Source organism: Mus musculus, chromosome X, assembly GCF_000001635.26.
Source record: "Mus musculus strain C57BL/6J chromosome X, GRCm38.p6 C57BL/6J".
Lineage (NCBI taxonomy): Eukaryota > Metazoa > Chordata > Mammalia > Rodentia > Muridae > Mus > Mus musculus.
This window is the reverse complement of record NC_000086.7, coordinates 169,677,572-169,697,374: the sequence shown is the minus strand read 5'-3', so window position 1 is coordinate 169,697,374 and position 19,803 is coordinate 169,677,572. Positions and strand designations below refer to the sequence as shown.

Genomic DNA, 19,803 nt, shown 5'->3' with positions numbered 1-19,803 from the left:
TTTGAAATAAATGCCAAAGAGTGTGTTTCAGGTAGGTATATAAGTACATAAGCATGTTTATGTTTTAAAAAGTCCTTCGAATATATTTAATATGTTTTAAAAGACACTATCACAAAATACTGGAGAATAAAAAATACAAATAAAATATTTTAAAATCCCCTGTTATGTTGCGTTCTTATTTCACCAATTCAGAAATTCTAGAGTAGAGAAATTAACTGCTCCCCAAAATGTTGGTCACCAGAGACAAAATGGTCAGAACAACAACAACAATAAAAAATAAAAAGGAAGAAGGTCACTTCTGCCTCTCCTCTCCTCTCCTCTCTCATCTCAACATACTGTACCCATAAAACTGCTATAGAACAGAGTGGCCAGCAATACTCATCATGAAAGAAAGAGCAAGGGTAGCTTAGCTTTGGGGATTTTATGAACTCTGTTCTTGTCACAGCCTCCATTGTTGAATCCTTGTGAAACTGCCTCACAGAGAAACAAGCAATGAAGGACAGCAGTGTGTGAATGTGCAAACACATTTCCTAGCCCTCCAGAGTGTACATGGAAACTGGAAACGAAAACTCTTTGACCATGGCAAACAATCCTCATTCATCAGACTCGTGGGGTTATGCAGTTATGTAGTTCTGAGTTGCCTGAACTAATGAGAGTGTTGGTTGATTTAGTTTTGATAAATTACAGTTTTCCTGATCTTAATCTCACCAGAAAAGTTAGTGGATGGGCCAAATAATTCATCTAATTTCTACCTTGTACTTGGTACTTGGCTAGTCACTCGACTATCTACTACCACATATTTGTACATACCAAAATTCACTATTCTTCATACATGGGAAGTGTTGCAACAGTGTTAGTATATCTGACCCAAATACTACAAAAAAGGGTTTTCAGACTAGCAGTATCCTCATGACCAGCAATTATGTTAGACATGCAGACTGCTGGGCTCAATCTCAAGACCAGCTAAAGGAATTTAGGCAGGAGAGGCTTAAAAGTCTGCTTTTCTTCCCTAATTCTCACTTGGAGAGTCTGAAATTTGTTATTATACAGCACTGTTTTTAATCACCCAGAAGTTCGCATGTAGACAACAGAAATACTGATCACAGAGTGTGAAATGATACTAATAAAGCCCAGACAGCAGGGCTGAAGACATGGCTCTGCAGTTTAGAGCACTTGTAGCTCCTGCAGAGGACACAGCTTCAGCTCCCAGAGACCATGTGATAGCTAACAACTGTATGTAACTACATTGCCGGGAGTTTCAACATACTTTTCTGAACACAAGTACATGGCATATATACATAGATTCAGGTAAAAGAATCTTAGGTAAAAATTAAAATAAAAAATTTAAAAAGACAGAGAGCAAGATATTTATTTATTTTAATTACTAGCCTTTTTGAGATCAATATTTATGTAAGCGTTTATCAGAACTCTTGTTTCAGATATTCAACAGATGATACCTTTCTTCATGCATGTTATGTTTGTTATATTTTTAATGAAATTGCTTGGTTTGAAGAGGAGGCAGAATAAACATACCCTATGTACACCTCAGCCTAGGCCACTGTGCCTGGTCTCTATTGTGAATGGGGAGACATGGGGAAAAATTGCTTAGTTTGGGCTTCTACTTAGCACCTATTTAAAATTCTTAATCAAAATACAATTTCCTTGAGGGCAGGAAATGTATGTCCCCATAGCCTAATAAATAGGTGTGTAATAAGTGGTTGTGGAACAAATGAATGGATTATGTTTTATATTATAGTTGTTTCATCCAATATACAGTGTATTTTCATGTTAGTGAAGACTGGATTTTTTTTCATGCTGAATTATTCCCACTATATTTAAATTGCCATCAGATATTCCTGAACTTACCGAGTTTAACAAAATCATTAACTAAACGGTGTCAATAACTAAATAAACCACATCTTTGGTGCTGTCACAGAGAATCTAAATAATTTTACTGTGAGCATTACTCCCATGTGCACGTGGGGAAATCTAATTTAGAAAGTGTCATGTTAGATATCATTTAACAGACATCACTACCTGCAAACTGGCTCTTAGGAACATATTTAGGGAGAGCCATCGGTGAGCACCGATAACCGAACCACTTCTTATTGAAATGATCCCATAAGGAGACATAAAGTTAGGAGAAAGGCAGCAGTGGATACCCACCCAAGTGAGGTTATAGGCCTCAGCTTATGCAGACTTCCTCCTTCCTTCCTTCCTTCCTTCCTTCCTTCCTTCCTTCCTTCCTTCCTTCCTTCCTTCCTTCTTGTACTTAAGAAACCAAATTATGTGACCTAACTAGATAAATCAAATGAAACCATAATCCATTGATGTTGATCTTTCAGTATTTTCTGAACTGTTAGCTATTCTGTAGGATTGAGTGTAGAACATATGAAAGATAAGCAGCATCGAAGGATCAGATATGTGAGAATGACAAACATGCTTAAGAATATAAGATAAAGTCTGTGTTCTTTAGTTTTCATCAGAAGGATGGTAACTGATGTGTTTTTCAGTAGTCTTATGTTTAATCATTTCAGAGAGATAGATATAACTGCCTTTGAACAAAATCAATCAAACAATCATTTGTCCATGATTTACACACTAAATCATGAAACTGGAAAAATAAAAGCCGGGTTTGGTTATGATAAGTAGATTTTAGCAGTACAGTGCATTGCAAAACTGCTATAATTACTAAGTTTTCAGATGAGATCAACTTGGTTTTCTTTTACATGGAAAGAACACTTCCTCCAGAGTGGCAGAAGAAAGAAATGGCCACAGACACTAAATTCCTTTAGTCTACATTATTGCCATCTTTGTGTATTTATAAAAAATAGCATTTTGTTGTTGATTAGGGGTTTTGCCCTATTGAAATATGTCTTCAGGACATGTATATTTTTTAAATGACTAGCATGTTTCTAATCTTAGAGGAAATATAAAACCAGACTGGTTGAAACATCATCTTCCAAACAAATTTTAACTTTGTGTTTAATTTGTTCAAGCATATATTTTTTTTTTACAGAGAATTTGTCTCCAGGCAAAACTTTTAAAAGTCGGTTTTGAGCCAACATATGTTAGAATGATTGCCTGAAATCACTAAATATTTTAGTAGCAATAGCTTAAATTCATTTGCAAAATATTTTATATGTAAAACTTCAGTCAGGTCTAGTATAGGAAACTTCTTTGAAGGTATAAAGCTGTTCATTCTGAGTTAAATGAACAGAGTGATATAAAACAAATGTTTGCCTTTCTCTTTAGTAGTCATTGCTTCTATTTATCATCAATCCATTTCCTTGGCTATGTCAATGGGCATCTTATGTCTGACGTAAATCTACAGGTCTCTGAAGGATGCCTAAACAATCCTGAGTGATTTAGAGTAAAAGGCCTATTAACAAGTTCAATGGACTTTTTCTATCCTAGAGGTGGGATATTTTGCCTGCTTTGTCAAGAATGACAACTTCTTGGGGCATCCAACACTGGGCAATGACTCTCTCTGTGCTCAGAGACAATATTAGCCAGGACTCACCAAGTACTTACTCTGCTTAGAGTATTGTGTATACTTCTAATTTAGTCTTACCATGTGCCTTGGAGAAGATGATGTTAAAAGCCATCAAGGCCAGGGGATTAAATGTTTCCCATCCAGCTTGCAAGTGACTACTGAGTTATGTTTTTGTAGCACTAAATATGGCCGTACTTCTAAGTATTTCTGTGCAACATTAGAGGGCATTAAACAGCTAGTGATGGTGGCTGTGGCAAACTACAGACTATGAAAACAAGGTAAGTTACTTTCTTACACTTTCCTCTGACTGGAATGGGAAAATGTGTGTGTGTGTGTGTGTGTGTGTGTGTGTGTGTGTGTGTGTGTATGTGTGTACATGCATGTGTGCTTCTGCACACATTCACACATGCATATAGGTATGGACACATATATTGTGCCTTAGTGAGTTTGTCTGAATCAGATGACAACCCTACATGAGTCAGTTCTCACCTTCCACAATGTAGGTCCAAGAATCCATCTCAGGTTGTCAGGCTTGGTGGTAAGGAATTTAAACCCACTGAGCCTTTGTCAGCTCCAGATGAAATAAGTTTGAATTCAAATTTACTATGAGACTCTTCTTTATTCATGCCCCTCTATTTGTTACTTATGGAACACAAAATCTTTGTCTTAAACAGTACAGAAGAATTGTTAATTTTATTTGCAGTTAGCGACTTCAGGTCTCTGCATTGCATTCTCTCCTTTCTCAGTCATGAGGTAGTAGGTGCTCTTTTCCCCCAGCTCTCTAAATGTTTCCCTTTGGGACACAATCTTTTTCTCTTTTCCATTCTCATGAATTCAATATTCAGAGAGAACAAGAAACACATAGATGCCATGGGGAAAGAAATCATTGCAACCTCACATAGCCACCAATATTCTCTCTGCACTCTCAGAATCAACCAATTAGTCCTTGTCTTAATTCTCTGGCAAGTCTCAGAACTTTCACAATCCTCAAATTATCATCTTCCAAAATTCTTCCCTTAGGAAATTCCTGGCAACTTCCTGGCTCCTTGCAATCCTAGGACCTGAGTAAGAGCTCCATTTTATGGTGTAATATGAAAGTGCTCTTCCAGATGGATTATTGTGGACTATTTTACAACTTATAAGACCAAGTATGCATGGTCATGGCCTCCCGAGATTGTCTAATTATTGGGCTGAGGAGAGTCATATTAGTATTCATTACACCTAAGATCAATCCTTGCTCAGATTTTTGATCATATTTGACGGTGTTTGTTTTTCATATGTTAGAGCTTTTGTATCATGGAATCCTATAGCTTTAGGCCTTTACTAGCCAAAAGGTAAGGCAAAATTGCTGATGAAAGGGACTCTGGAATACAGCCAGTCCATTGGAATGAAAATGATAGAGCTGGCTGCCACTAAACTTATCTGTACTGGACACGTGAATAAACTAGAGGGCAAGCAAATTGCTCAGCAGTCTGTCAGGACAAGATAAATACGTAAAGAAGTCGATAGCAAAGCCTTTCAAGGTGAACTGAGAGAAGCAAACGCACACAACTCTGGTCAGTGAACAAAAGAAAACAAGCAAGTTCCCTTGGGTCAATTAGCCAGAAATGCAGTTTCTTTTAACATGCTGTGCTGATGTGAACCTATGAATCACACAACCCTCAAAGACAGAATCTTACAACAAGCCAGGGTACTTTAGTCATAACGCCATCTCTGGAAAAGGTCAGAAGAGTAGAAAATTTCATCTTTGTAATTTTTGTGTACCTAAAGGGCCAATTATCTATTAAACAACTATAGAGTGATCATTTCAAGGAAGCACTAAAAGAGTCTTTAAAAATAGTCAGTGGATTCCAGTGATTTACGTCATAAAGAAGCAGACTATCTTAAGTAACACATGGACAATAAAAGCAAGCAGATGTTTGTACTCTAGTGAGGGCACTAATGGATGTGCTATGGCACTGTGTCAAAGTGAAGTTTGCCATCAACTGAATTACCCACTAGAGCTTTAAATAGAGCTGCACAATTGAGCCAACAACTGGTAAGCTGTTCCCAGCCACTCTGAGCATTAGTCCTTCATGCAGGTAACAATGAATAATTCACTGTTAACACACTGTGTCAAAACAGTGTTTGGAAAGAGGCCTTGAGATGTGTGATACACTATAATATGCAGACTTGCCCTAAAAAAAGTTACTCGGGGTACTGAGTTATAAACATAAGTTATTGTGAGCAAAAATGCCAGTGACTTGGATTTGGGATTTCATGCAAGAGCTGTCTGGAAGTTACCAAGTGAAGCCCTAGTACTTTAAGTAATGCTTAACAATAGAAATGGATCCACAGAGCTCTCAGTTTTTACTTCCCTCTCAGATGTGTAAAGTATTTTATAAATACTAAGCCAGGTGCTGCCGGTTTAATTAATGACTCAGAGGAGTATGGGAAGCATGTGGAGGATTAACTCTTAAAGCCATCAGGCTATTGTTCATTGACCTAGAATAGCTATTTACTAACTCTGGAGAGGGCAGACTGCTCTGTAGCACCCAAGAAGTCCTGGATTCTCTGTCACTCATGCTGTTTTTGAAGAAACGCCTTTTATTTTTTTAAAAGCAAATTGCATTTATACTCATATGGCAGAAGATTAGACAAATTCTACCATCCTCATGGGTCAGTTTTACTTATTCTTAGGAACCTACAAATTGGCCAGAAACTTTTGAATGTAACAGTACCTTCTCATATTTTCTTGCTTCTAATTTCCCAGCTTCCCTGGTCTGATGTGTTGTTGTTGCCAAATTTTTCCTTTTTAATCTCTTCCTTAATTGACTTTTTTCATTTTTTGCTGTTCATTTCTCAAAATTTTAAAGCATTTTATTTGAAGTGTCTTTCCCATCCTTTCTTTTGTCTTCTTTCATTTTCTGCTTCCTGTATTTTCTATTTCCTGAAAATATGTGCCTTGCCAGTTGTATTGACCCTTTCATCCTGTACCTTGTTGTTTGGTGGGATTTTGCTTCCAAGGAAATGACTGTCATGTATCTCTTTGAATTGTACCACCAACACTTAATACAGATGTTTATGGCATAATTTTAACATGTCCTCTGAGAGATTATACAGCCAGTGAATGGAACCATAAAAATTCAGCCTCAAAACGTTTATCTTTCCTATTCCACTGATCGACAAATAATTCATCCTCCTTCCGAAATCCAGGTTACCTAGCCGGACTCTCAACTTTAAGAGTACTACAACTATTTCTATAGTTATGTAAATTAAATCTGTCCTGGAAGTTTTATTTTGCATTTCTTTGTCAGACACTATTTCCTGTTCAAGACTTTAGTTACCTCTAATGATTTCAACTCTGAAATATCATGAAAATTGATCTCTCTTCACTTCTGCCACCACAGCACAAGTATATGTAGATATCTTCTTCCCCAGGCAGCTTTCCTTGTTCCTGTTTGATCCACACCGAATCACTCTGCCATACCTTATATCTGACCCGTTTTCTATGTTGCTGTCAATGTGGACTTTTCCAAAGACAAATGTCACCCTGATCAGCTAAACCTTCCTACTGCGATATTATGGACGTGGCTCCAGATTAGACCTTTTATTTCTTTCATAACACCTTTATTATTTGTTATGTTATATTTTATCCATGTTTATTTCTTATGATAGAATATCATCTACATAAATACATGTTCCACTTAAACCTTAGTCTGTAAGGTGATAAATATTGTTATAAGGACATTGAGTATTCTCTTTGCACCTGAAGTCTGAAACTACTTAAGAGGTTTATCTCACCTATAATTGTTATTTTACGGATGAAGATAAGGCAGATACAAACTTAAATATTCATTCTTAATATGCCTAAAGGAGTGCTTTCAATAAATGAAGAATGAAATGGTTCTACTATAGATTCTTTTTTTTCCCTTTCATAGGGGCATATAATTATAAAAGAGGGTATCATAAACTTGGTGGAAATACTTCAAATATAGGGGGCACTTGATCTACATTTGGTGAAGCTGTACCTCTTTAACATGTATGAAATAATAAAGTGCTTATCTATGTACCCAAAGATATCGGACTAAATCAAATTCCCAAGAAGTTTAAATCACATGGCATAACCATTGTGCAAATCTTCTGAAGAAACTTGGGAAACACTACCATTGTTTTGTTTTGTAACTTTGAGCCAAGGCTATCAGTTGGAGTAAACTTATCTGCTCTCTGATAGTTTATACACTGCTTTGTTTCCTAGGGCAAAACATGATGAGTGTGTCAGTGTGGATATAAATAACTATACAATTAGATACTCAAGGGGGAGAATAATTTTGGCTTAAATAGCCAAGGCCTCTGTTGCAGAGTAATACCTATAAATAATACATTTCCTGGCTCAAGCCCTTTGACAAAAATTCCAATTCTGTCACGTGTTAAAACTCAAACTGTCAAATTGAGGAGGTTCTGCATAATTTCATTTCTGTCTCAAGTTGAAACAAGTGAAAAGCAACCCACAAGAGAGGGTGAGCATACTCTGTCCCACACAAGTCAAGGCATCCCAAAGAATGCTCTATTCCCCAGAGCACTGGAGTCTACGTTTATTTTTCTCTTAAAACGAAAGTAGCATTAACTAAACCCTTTCCATTTAGGATTTAGTCGGATACATAGATAGGCACTTTATTATTTTATACATGTTAAGTATTTTATCCATGTTAAAATGTTCATGTCTGGGAACATGTGTGATATAATGCCGGACATACAGTCAGTTAATACATACGTGTTGGTTCTAAAAATGAGGCGGTAGACTATGCATCTTCCATTAACTAAAGGTAGGATTGAAAAAGCAGAAGCAGGAATACACTGATACAACAGCTGCTCTTTTTACTTCACAAGAAGTGTTACTAGAACTCCTACCTTGACGACTTGTCCGTGATGCGGAACCAGTACCCAGGGCTCTTGCGCTACCTAGTGTTCTAGAAATGCTTCTTCTCAGTGTTGAGTCCTAAGAGTCCATGACAGCCCAAGGGAGAACAGTTCAGGTTTTCCTTTTCTGTGCTGGGAATGGAATCTAGGGTTTTATGTCTGCTAATCAAACTCTCTACCAAAGAACTCAAACCCAGAATGACATAGTGGTATTGTAAACAAAATATAAAGTGCTACAACCCAGTAGAACCCCTGTCATTTAGAGACGCCCTGTAGTGAGATTATAGTGGTTTCTTTCCTCTGTCAGCACACGAAGCTCCTTGGAATCCACTTGACATAGTGTTATGTGGACCTTATTTGGTTATTTAAATCCTTTCACCATGTCAGTTAACCGCCCAGCACCTAGTGGTGCGTTGTACCCTTGAGATCCGAAGCTCTGACTTACAGATTGATCAGCATAGCAAAGTGAGTAGCTAAATGACTCAGCATTAAACTACATTTCACATGCTGTATACCATTCACATTATGAACTCTCTCTTTACACAGATGTTGTTTTCTGTTGCATGGAGACACAGTGCAAGTTCATCTGTCTCTTATATGCATGCATTTCCTTCAGAGTACATAGCATAGGACTTCAGAAAGTGCTTGATCATTATTTGCTGAATGAATGTTATGGGATTTAATAATGTCACTTAAAAAATGGTAATTGATATCAAATGGTAGGCAGATGAAGGCTGAAAATACCAACCAAAAAGGATAATAGAATCAATAACCTAATGCTAGCTACAAAAACCAACTAACAAAGGCTGGAATAATGTGTGTGCGCGCGCACGCGCGCGCACACACACACACACACACACACACACACATACACACATACACACACTGGGGAGTGGGAGGGAGAGGAAGAGGAAGAGGGAAAGATTGGGGAAGAGAGAGAGGGAGGGAGGGAGAGAATATGTGTGTGTGTGTGTGTTTATATTTTAAAAATCCTTCTGAAATTAAATGAAGTACACAGGATTTGAAAAGTCCAATGATCTCAGGGTAGATAATAAAAATTAGAATATTTTTCTTGACTCCTAAGGCAAACAAATTTGTAGCATTTTGATATGCTTAATCAGCATCATGGGCCTGAATTGTATGAACAAAGTAATCATATCTGAAACTCACTCGTAGCAATGCTAGGCAGCCCATGTACTAGCCAGCTTTTTCTTAAGGAATATGACCTAAGATAACAAGATACCACCCAAAAAACGAGGCATGAGTAAGTTTGAACCTAACTATACTTTATAGGGTGCATACCACACTTCAGGAAGTCACAACTCATGAATACATCAAAGTTCTTAGAAGATCTATCCTCCCCATCATGCCCAGCACTCAGGATCTTTTTAGCCTTTTTTTTTTAAACAGGAAATCTACTGCTGTCTCATAGTTCTAAGGATGCTGCTATATGGTTGCACTCTTCATATCAGAACATAGCCAGTGATTTGGAAGGGTTAATGTAAAACTATACCATCTTAACTGTCTTATGTCAGAGGATAATTTGGACACTAATGAATTTAATCTTCAAGAAGGAATACACATGGAACTTTGATAATGCTGAAGTTTCCCATTCCATAATCAGTATTGTTGCCCGTAAATGAGATTGTGACGAGCCTGAGATGCATATATTCTACAGCTAATACTTCCAATCATCTGCAACAACCCATATGTCACTGGCAAGGAAGTTAAATGTGAAATTCAAAATCCTTATGAAGACCCTCATCCTCTGTGACCCAGGAGACTGTTATGTCTTCCTAGTTATATATCCTTTGGCTGTTAATGTAATCAGTATGTAATAACAAAGTACACATCAACTCACAAGATAAATGGTAGACATGCCAGTTGATTTGGCTTAGGGCCATCTAATTGGCAGCATGGTGAGACAACCTGGTATTAAACCATCTGTTATTAAGTGTATATTTTAAAATAGTGTTTTGTGTCTCCTGGGTTAGTCACTCCCACTGATAGCTGTGCAATATTTACATTCCCCTTTTTTCCTAGCAGCAACATGCAGATAACAACTTTAAACACTTGCAGTGTTCCCACAGAGCCATGCTATTTTTTTATTTAATAAAATGTCTCCCATAGGTTGTACCCTTCTTTTCCACTTCTATATCATGGCAATGAACAAGCAGCACTTAAATTGTGTTACTAAACATGGTTGTATTTTTTAGAGTGAAAGACCCTAAGGAAAATTGGTCAGAGATTTTTTTCTTATGAGTAGTCAGATGTCAATCTTTTTTTTAAGACAATAACCTCACTGCAAGCAGAAGAGCAGAATATGATTTTTAATTATTAACAAAAAAGTGCTCATTCTGTCAAATCTGATTTGAGTACTTTCCTTTATATTGATTTAGGAAATTAATATCCTATTATCGCAAATCTGCAACCAGATCCTCATTGCCACCTGTTGCAGTCAGTAGCACAATCCTGTTAACACAAATTTTTAGGATAAAGTATTGTGCAGGACAGAAAAAATACAGCATTCATTTGAAAGATGAGCAGTCACAACATTTATCAAAACTATCCAAAGTAACCCAAATCAATAAACCAGTTTCCTTTACAAAAGTAAAATTTACAAATTTGTACCTTATTTCAAATCACTTTTGACAAGTATGAAAAGTAGCTTTCATTTCAAAGACTTTACCTATGCCTCTGAAGTTGAGGGAAATGGGTTTTTCAAAATTCCTTTCACAGTTGCCTTTTACATTTGACTGTTTCCAAATATAACTAAACTTTCCCTATAAGTTTGCTAAGTACTTTCACATCCCCATATTTAATTACAGTCAGACTGAGAGTTTTATATATGTATAGAGCACAGCCAATTTTAACTCAATTGACCACAGTGCCCTTGACATAACGCCTTATTTATCACTTGCACCTTATATATAAACAGGCACATGCTAGTTGTCAAAATGCGAAACTGAATTTCTATGTGTCTAGAACAAAGGAGGCAGCTCTGCCGCGTTCTCTCCTCGGTGTCTCAGAAGGTGTCCTTTATTACATACACAGAATGCAAGTATTTTGCTCCTCGGGAATGAAAAATGATACTTCAGCCTGCCTTGTTTAAAATGATAAATTCGGTTTCTGCAGACTATCACCCTGCCTGTGGATTTCAGAATCCTTCTTAGATTTACTCTTACTTCCTTGGGGACTCGGCATTCCTTTGAAAGTACCCCCAAACTCATCTGCACTGTTTCAGAGTGCAAGAAAGATGAGAAAGTTTGCTCTTCACGATGATCTGGAAACTCTTGCCCAGTTTAAAAATTAAGACAGAAGGAACAGAAAAAAACAAAACACAAAACAAAACAAAACAAAACATAAAAACACTTTCTGGAATGCCTAAGGTGCTAGGATTATTGCCTCAGTGGATTTTTGATGTGCAAAACAGACAGAGAAGAGTTGGCTGGAGGTATGGGGAAGCATTGTGTTTGCTCAGGAAGGATGTGTGGTGTTAGAGGCGAGCAGTGCCTCTCCCTATGCTTCCTGGGTGAGAGCAGTGAGGCGCGCCCCTTAGCAGAAGCAAGCAAAGAGAGAAAGAGAGAGAGAGAGCAGGAAAACTTACCGGCTTCCCCATCTTTCCCAGGATCGCAGGTTTGTTTCTCAGTTGGGAGCTGGAAGAATCAAACCTGTGGGTCCTCCAAGGAGGCTGCTCCGGGGCAAGTACAGACTGCTCTTCGCCTCGGATCAGCTGAATGGCTGGGGCGTTCAGGAAGCTTGCTCTGTCCAGCTGGGAATCGCTCCCCCTCTCCAGGGTGTGTGCTTACATGCCTCTCATTCAGAGCAAAAAAAAAAAAAAAAAAAAAAATGCCAAACTCAGGTCAGCCTAACAGGTTTCCTTATATAGGTAAACATGAATTGCATTCCTGGTGAAAGAAGTTAACTAAGAAGCCCTTAACCTAGTTAACTCTATCCATGCCAGAAGTGCTCAGTCAGTTGACCTGCAGAGGGTTTGGTTGCAGTACAAAGGGATTTGTGGGATTTAATTAAAATCATCTTTATCCTGGCATTCTGCAAAAATTGGCCCTTTTAGTGTAACTGAGAATTAACAGCTAGTATTTTATATCATGCACTATGACCAACCCTATATTATCTGAAGGCATTGTAAGGAGAAATAAATCAAAGTCTAGGATATCATAATTTGTCTCTCGCGATTTTAAAAACAGGGCAATTAATTTTGAGATTATTTTCAAAGAAGTAAAACATGTGGCAGAAAGGGAATGAGAAGAGAATAAACTTCCACAAAACAAGGCACAACTGCCTTATTTGAGCCTAGCAACTAAGAGTTATTCAACTTTCCCAGGTCTTTAGTAAACACTACAATATAAACACTTGATGTTTATTTACTTTGCAATGCAGTGCTTACTACTTTATTTTTGATCAGTGAAATATCAGATAATTATATCTATGGCAGTAACAATCCTCCATACCTCACATATTAACACATTATTTGATTGGTTCAAAAGAGAAATATAAGGTTTGTGAATTTGCATGATTACATGTAAAAAAAAAATCCTAAGCTTTTTCATAGATTTAAGAGGATAAGAAATACATCTTCAGGTAAAATCTATAGATGGAAGAAGGCCTAACTCATGTTTGAAATATAGTTTAAAATATGACACATGTAGATTTTCTAATACTGACTCTTTCTCTGTACTTCTGTCTCCTAGTAAAGTAGTAATTGTTTTTCATTTTAATTCATTCCACTAAAGACTTAAGAAGTCGAGTTGTAAGATTCTCCTATGCTTTTAATGTAGACAAAGACTGTCTAACAAGTATAATTAATCCTTTAGAGAATCACTTGTTCTTATTGTATCCACCAGCTGACTGCCCATTGAGTAGTGACAACCTTATTAAAAATATCTTAGTGCTGTTTTTGTTCTCTGCTTCAGAGAGAATGGATGTTGTCATGCCACTGAAGCCAGCACCAATGCAAACTGATCACAAAGAATTCCACTAATTTAACAGTCTAGAAGAATAACTTTGAACAACATTTCAGTCTGAGCAAAGGCAATCACTCTTCTTATCTCTATAGGAATGCCATAAACTATGTATTCTTTCCTTTTCACCATAATCAAATGGACTGAGAAAGGTAAAGTGATTATCGCCCAACATCTCAGGTTCAATTTGTGGTAAATCCCATTCCCTAGATCTTCTTGAATTTAACTCCAATGGCATTCCTGATAAAAATCAATTTTAAGAAGCAGAAAAATATTAAAATGGCACTTTCCCATGTCCAATTTTATTTTTAACAATAATATGTTCAAATAGTTTGAATATAATGCACATATTTATTTAAGATAAAAATATTTTCCAGAAAGTCATAATTTATTGATGAGTGCATTTGAATATCTCTAAACTGAGCATAAATTGAGATCAGAATTGTACTTTCATGTGAGTTTGGGTTGTGAAATATTATAAAAACATAACTTTGAAAGTATTGCACTCATTTTTTATTCTGTTCATATGATCCACAGCCTTGTTATATCAAGTTAAGACCCATCTTAATTCCTCCATTGGAAGGCATGCTAGTGTATTCTCTATATTGGGTTTTCACTAATGTTTAAAGTTTGGTGCCATGCCAGGTAAATTGCTTTTATTAATACAGTCTATGTATGATACTCCACTCTTTATGCACTCACAATTCCCGCTGTTGCAAGTAATGTTTATGCAGGAAATTTAGAATGTATAAACATGTTGCTACAAGACAAAGAATGCATTTTCCCCCAGGGGAGAGTAAAGCTTTAAATGTCTTAAGCTGGCCTCTAAATTTATTGTTGAAACTCTTAATAAACAATTGTTTAGGTTTTAAACACAAAATACTATAGACTATAATTATTGAATTAGAACTTCAAGATGAAATTAGGATATTGAAATAGCTTATTGTAAAGAGGCAACACAAGTCTCTGTGAAATCAAGTTTGATTAACTGAAGAAATTGTTTGAAAAAAGCTTGGTCACTGACGCAGCATTGAACATAGCCATAGAGAACCTCAGTGAGAGAATACTTGCAGTTGAGCAATTACACCATGCCAAAAACTAAAACAAAACTGCACTTGTGGAAAAGTAAATAAAATATAGGCCTTACTTGAAGTGTAGAAAAAAACAATGTGGTCTAAAGAAAATATCAGGGAATAGATATTTTGAAATTCACAACGATTTATATCTAATGAGCAGTTGAGCCACATTTCAAACCTTGGTCCACCGGACACTGGAATGCTTGCTATTTTTACTCCATCCCAAGTATGCCACACTATTCAAAGAATGGTAAATGAATTAGTGGCAGAAAATGCATCAAATTAACTTTACTTCTTGAATGTATGACTTTGGGCAAGTTGCTTAAAATTTATGACCCTCACCTACAAATTGAGAGTAAAACAAAAGAAAATAAAATCAAATAGTTTTACATTTCACAGATTTCTGGAAGTTCCTCATGAGATTTCATGTCAACAAGTCCATATACACTATTGATGCTTCTTTTAGCCCAGGCTTTCATCGGTATGCTTGGTAAACCACTATAAGCAAGCTTTACATATGCTAGCCATGGGGCTAGCCAACTTGAAGAAAATACTATTTACATGTATACAGTGAAATGTGGAACTGTAACTCAAGAGTGTTTTACTGAAGATCTGTATGAATACAGGAATATTACTAAATGAATGCCATTCATGCTCCCACTGTCACTGAGCATAGTTCAAGTATTTTAACCAAATAAAGGTTGATCTTGCCATGACAAAGCCTGTAGAACTAACCTGACCCAAATAAATTAAATACCAGACAAGAGTAAAATATAATTCAGTAGTCATATATCACAACAATGTCCTTTTTCTAACAGTTGAGAATGATCAATTCAATCAAACAGCATATTGGCAATGATATCAAAGCTGGATACTCAGTACATTTTTATTAATTATGTACAAAACTTATTTTAAACACTCCTAAATCCTATGGTCTCAGTTAACTAAAAATATATTTAATTCACTGTTGTTAAAAAAAAACCGCACATGTAATTGGTATGTTCTATGTTTAAGGAGGTATCAAGAACACATGCAAAAATGATACACAGAGAATAATAATGGTCTTCAGATTTAATAAAATTGTGTAGAAAAAATAATATGATAATTGTGTCAAGCAGGTTAGGTAAGATTATGCCAGAGCTACAAGCAGTCCACAAATCTTAGTTGTTTAGCAGAACAAAGGTGTATTTCTCATTACGTTTTCTCATGTCAACAAACTCAAAATATGTGGATGTGTCACTACTTTCAACATCTCCTTTTATAATTGTAAGATAAGGAATAGGGATTTGGTGAATCATTCACTAGCTTTCAAAACTTTAATAGGTTCATCTAAAACCATTGATTATATTTGAGTTCAACATTCAACTCTTATTTTGAGTGCAACAGGATCCAATCAGTCATTTCCTACCTTAAAATGACAGTATTGTTTCAAAAATGATTTTGAGGATGAATCCTTAATCCATCCCAGTCACTCACATGTGTGATAAAATATGAGATAAAATGAACTAATTTGAAGATGGAAGGGTAGGATTAAAGATAAAGAATATGTATGACAGAAATACTATAACAACTTAACACTAACTTGTGAAATCAATATATACAGGTAACCTACCACTTTTATTTGTAAAACTTCTTAGGATAACTATTGTGGTAGGGATCTGGGGTGATATCTCAGCAGTTAGGAGCTTACTACTCTTACAAAGGATCTGAGTATGATGTCCAGCACCCAATAGTAGCTCACAACCATCTGTAACTTCAGTTCCAGGGGATACAGTGCCATCTTCTGGCTACCACAGGCAAAATACACATACATGATACACATTCATGTGGATAAATATTTAAACAAATAAAATAAACCTTAAAGAAAATATGGTGTCATTAACCATCTGAACACTAGTATGAAGATAAGTTCTTTCCAAATACTGCTTCTTAGACCCACAATTTAGTATATTAGCTATACATAAGCAAAAGCAGAGATTTCCAAAGATTATAGGTATAAATCATAGGCCAGAAAAGATTTTTATAGATAGCCAAATAATAGATATTTTCAAGTTTTGCTAGAAAAAATTATCTCTTTTATTTAACTCAACTCTACCATTAAGCAGCCATATATAATGTTTAAGTGAATGTTTGTGCTGGCATGCCAATAAAACTTTACTAATCAAATTAGGCAATTGACTTTGGCTATATACAGAACCCTGTTTTCTGCATTACAAGTTTTTCAGAATAATAAAGTATCCAAAATGATTGCAAATGCCAGAATGCAGGAGAGATCCAATTTTGGCCATTTTATTCTGGCTTTTGTTTCTTTTGCAATGCTTTCTACAGTGAATAAGCTGGTTAAATAATGTAAATTAAATTAATCAAAATAATACTATAAAGTCCTAAAATATTCCAAAATAAATTGTAAGAAATCATTCTTGAAAGTGTCATGAATATAAAATCCAAAATATATTTTACCTTTCCATTTTGTCAAATAATTATCAATTATATTTTCCTTGAACAAAATATAAGTTCTTATAAGTAGCCAAGGACAATGAATCAAATGTCATCTTTAGAGACAGGTAAAGATGGGGACAAAATATCACTTGTCCAATGCCAAAATAGTGGTGAAGGAGATGGAAAGAACTAGATGCCTACAGTTTCCAGTCCTAGAGCTTGATAAATGCCAGTGTGCAATGGCATAGACACAGGAATGCATGGACTAAGAAGTATTTCCTATAAAAGGGAAAGTGAGTTCAATAATAAACAAAATACTCACATGTGGAGGCTGTGTGATGTGTCCTTTCTTACATTCTTTGATATTTTCATATATTTCTATAATGATTTTTAATCATTTTCACACATACCCCCATTTCCCTCTCATCCCCTCCCTGTCTGACTAAAATTCCTTTCCTTTACAAAAAAAAAAAAAAAAAAAAAAAAACCTCTCTACTTTCATATTTTTCTACTTGTATGTTTGACTAGTTTAATTATTTGAGGGTTACTGCAAGGAAAGCCCAGGATTCCACATGCCATCTTTCATCCCCTCCCCAAATGGTCTCCACAGACTCTTAAGCTTTAACTCAGTCTGGTTCAGAGTCCAGCACAGGCTCTCCCTTTTGATGAACCTCGGAATACTGAAGCACAGTCATGGATGAATGTTCAAATTCTCCTGAGCCTCGATGATGACCATTTCTAAGAATACTTTTAACCTCAATTCTACTGCAAGGTAGTGACACCTTCTGCCCAGATGAATTTCACTATGCCAGCCTTATTAGAAAATTTATTGTTGTATGTCTGTCTCCTATATTGGAAACTATTTAAAATAACAGCATCTCTGGCATCTACTTAGTAGTTGTACTCCTATTCTAAATAATAACACAAGCAAATGTTTTTAACATCATTAAATATCCTCAAGGGGACAAAATCATATTCTTTGGGAATTGGATTACTAATAATAGCTTAATTGTTTTCCCTATCACTGCCATATTTTCTCTATAGTCTACATTCACAGAAATATAAAAATAATGTCTTGTAACAACATACATGAACTTATTCTAATTCTTGATTAAGAGACTTAGGATGCAATGTAATTTCATTCCCATGGTCTCAGCATTTTTCTCAATCTGTTCTGGGATAGGTATTGAAACTAATATTGTAATGCTGCATGTGCTTATACTGGAAATCTTTCTTTTTCTTCAACATATTCATATTGTTCAGATGGGAGGGAACTTTGCACATGCTGTTGCCAAAGTCTTTAATGTGTACCCTGCTGTGATTTGCAGAAAACTGACTTCATAAAGTTGTGCCTGTCCCAGCTCACATACTCTGTGAATAGATTGTACTATATGATACACAATACTAAGGTTGTACATAAAAGTAATGCTTTTAATGAATCATCAATAAGATTCTCCCCTGCCAGAGCCTTACAAATGCTGAAGCAGATGCTCACAGCCAACTATTGGATTGAGCATGGGGTTCCCAATAGAGGAGTTAGAGAAGGGACTGAAGGAGTTGAAGGGGTTTGCAACCCCATAGGAAGAACTACAATATCAACCAATCAGACCCCCAGAGCTCCCAGGGCCTAAGTCATCAACCAAGGAGTACACATGGAGGGACACATGGCTCCAGCTGCATATGTAGGAGATGATGGCCTTGTCAGGCATTAATGGAAAGAGAGGTCCTTGGTCCTATGAAGGCTTGACAGGTGCCCCAGTGTAGGGGATTCGAGGGCGGAGAGGTGGGAGTGGGTGGGTGAGTAGAGGAACACCCTCATAGAAGCACAAGGAGGGAGGATGGGGATGGGATAGGGAGTTTGGGGGAGGGGGAAACTGGGAAAGGGGATAACATTTGAAATGTAAATAAAGAAAATATCCAATAAAAAAAATTCTCCTGTACAATTGTGGTTTCTCCAGTAGATAGACATGGCCCCTAGTTGAGGCAAGAGACCACCCACCTGTCTTCAAAATTTTTGACCCAGAATTGCTCCAGTCTAAAGGAAATTCAGGAACAAAAATTGAGCAAAGACTGAAAGAAAGGTCATCAAGAGACCACCCCATCTTGTGATCTATTCCATGTGCTGACCCTGACACCATTACAGATGCCATGTTGTACTTGCAGATAGGAGCCTGGCATGGCTGTCCTCTGAGAGGCTCTACCAGCAGCTGACTGAGACAGATGCAGTCCCTTACAGCCAACCATTAGATTGAGGTCAGGTATCTCTATGGAAGTATTTGGGGAAGGACTAAAGGAACTGGGGGGGGGGGGTAGCAACCCCATAGGAACAACAGTGTCAATTAATGAGGGCCTCTCAGAGCTCCCGGAGACTAAGCCACCAACGGAGAAGCATAGGCTGGTCCGTGCCCCAGGGCACATGGGTTGAAGAGGACTGCCTTCTCTGGCCTTAGTGGGAGAGGAAGCACTTTATCCTGTGGAAACTGGATGCCCTAGGGAAGAGGAATGCTGTGGAGGGGTGAGGGGAGGGGGACTGAATGGGGGAGTACCCTCTCAGAGGCAAAGGAGGTGCCAGGGGAGTTGGGATGATGAACTCCAGAATGGGGGACCAGGAAGGAGGGCAACTTCCAGAATGTAGATAAATAAAATAATTAAAAATTTGAAAATATAAAAGGCAAAAAGGTGAAATATGATAAACAAAAATGCATTCCCACAAGATTATTTTTTAGATAAAAATCATAAATCTTGAAACTTACAAAAATATAGTGTTATCTGGTAAATGTTTAGTTATGGCCTTTGTTGAATCTGTATATTCTAATTATGTTTATACTAGAAATTGTTTTATGTATCACCCAGAAAAAAAGCTATTAAAAGGTGTTTTGAAGTAAAAAAAAATTCTCCTGTTCAGTGTAGA

General features: G+C 36.7%; 1 protein-coding gene and 1 non-coding gene across 3 annotated transcripts in view; one reads left to right on the top strand and one right to left on the bottom strand.

The window, feature by feature from the left end:
• Window positions 1-12,176, bottom strand: part of Mid1 (midline 1) — a 305,600-nt gene extending 293,424 nt beyond the window's left edge. For both annotated transcript variants that reach the window (NM_001290512.1, NM_010797.3), the window contains exon 1: window positions 12,003-12,176. The gene's annotated coding sequence lies outside the window, so the exon portion shown is untranslated. The remainder of the gene's footprint in view (window positions 1-12,002) is intronic.
• Gm25651 lies at window positions 1,457-1,594 on the top strand. Its single transcript, XR_003953180.1, has one exon. It is a non-coding gene; the product is annotated as a small nucleolar RNA SNORA51 (small nucleolar RNA).
• Window positions 12,177-19,803: the final 7,627 nt, after the last annotated feature.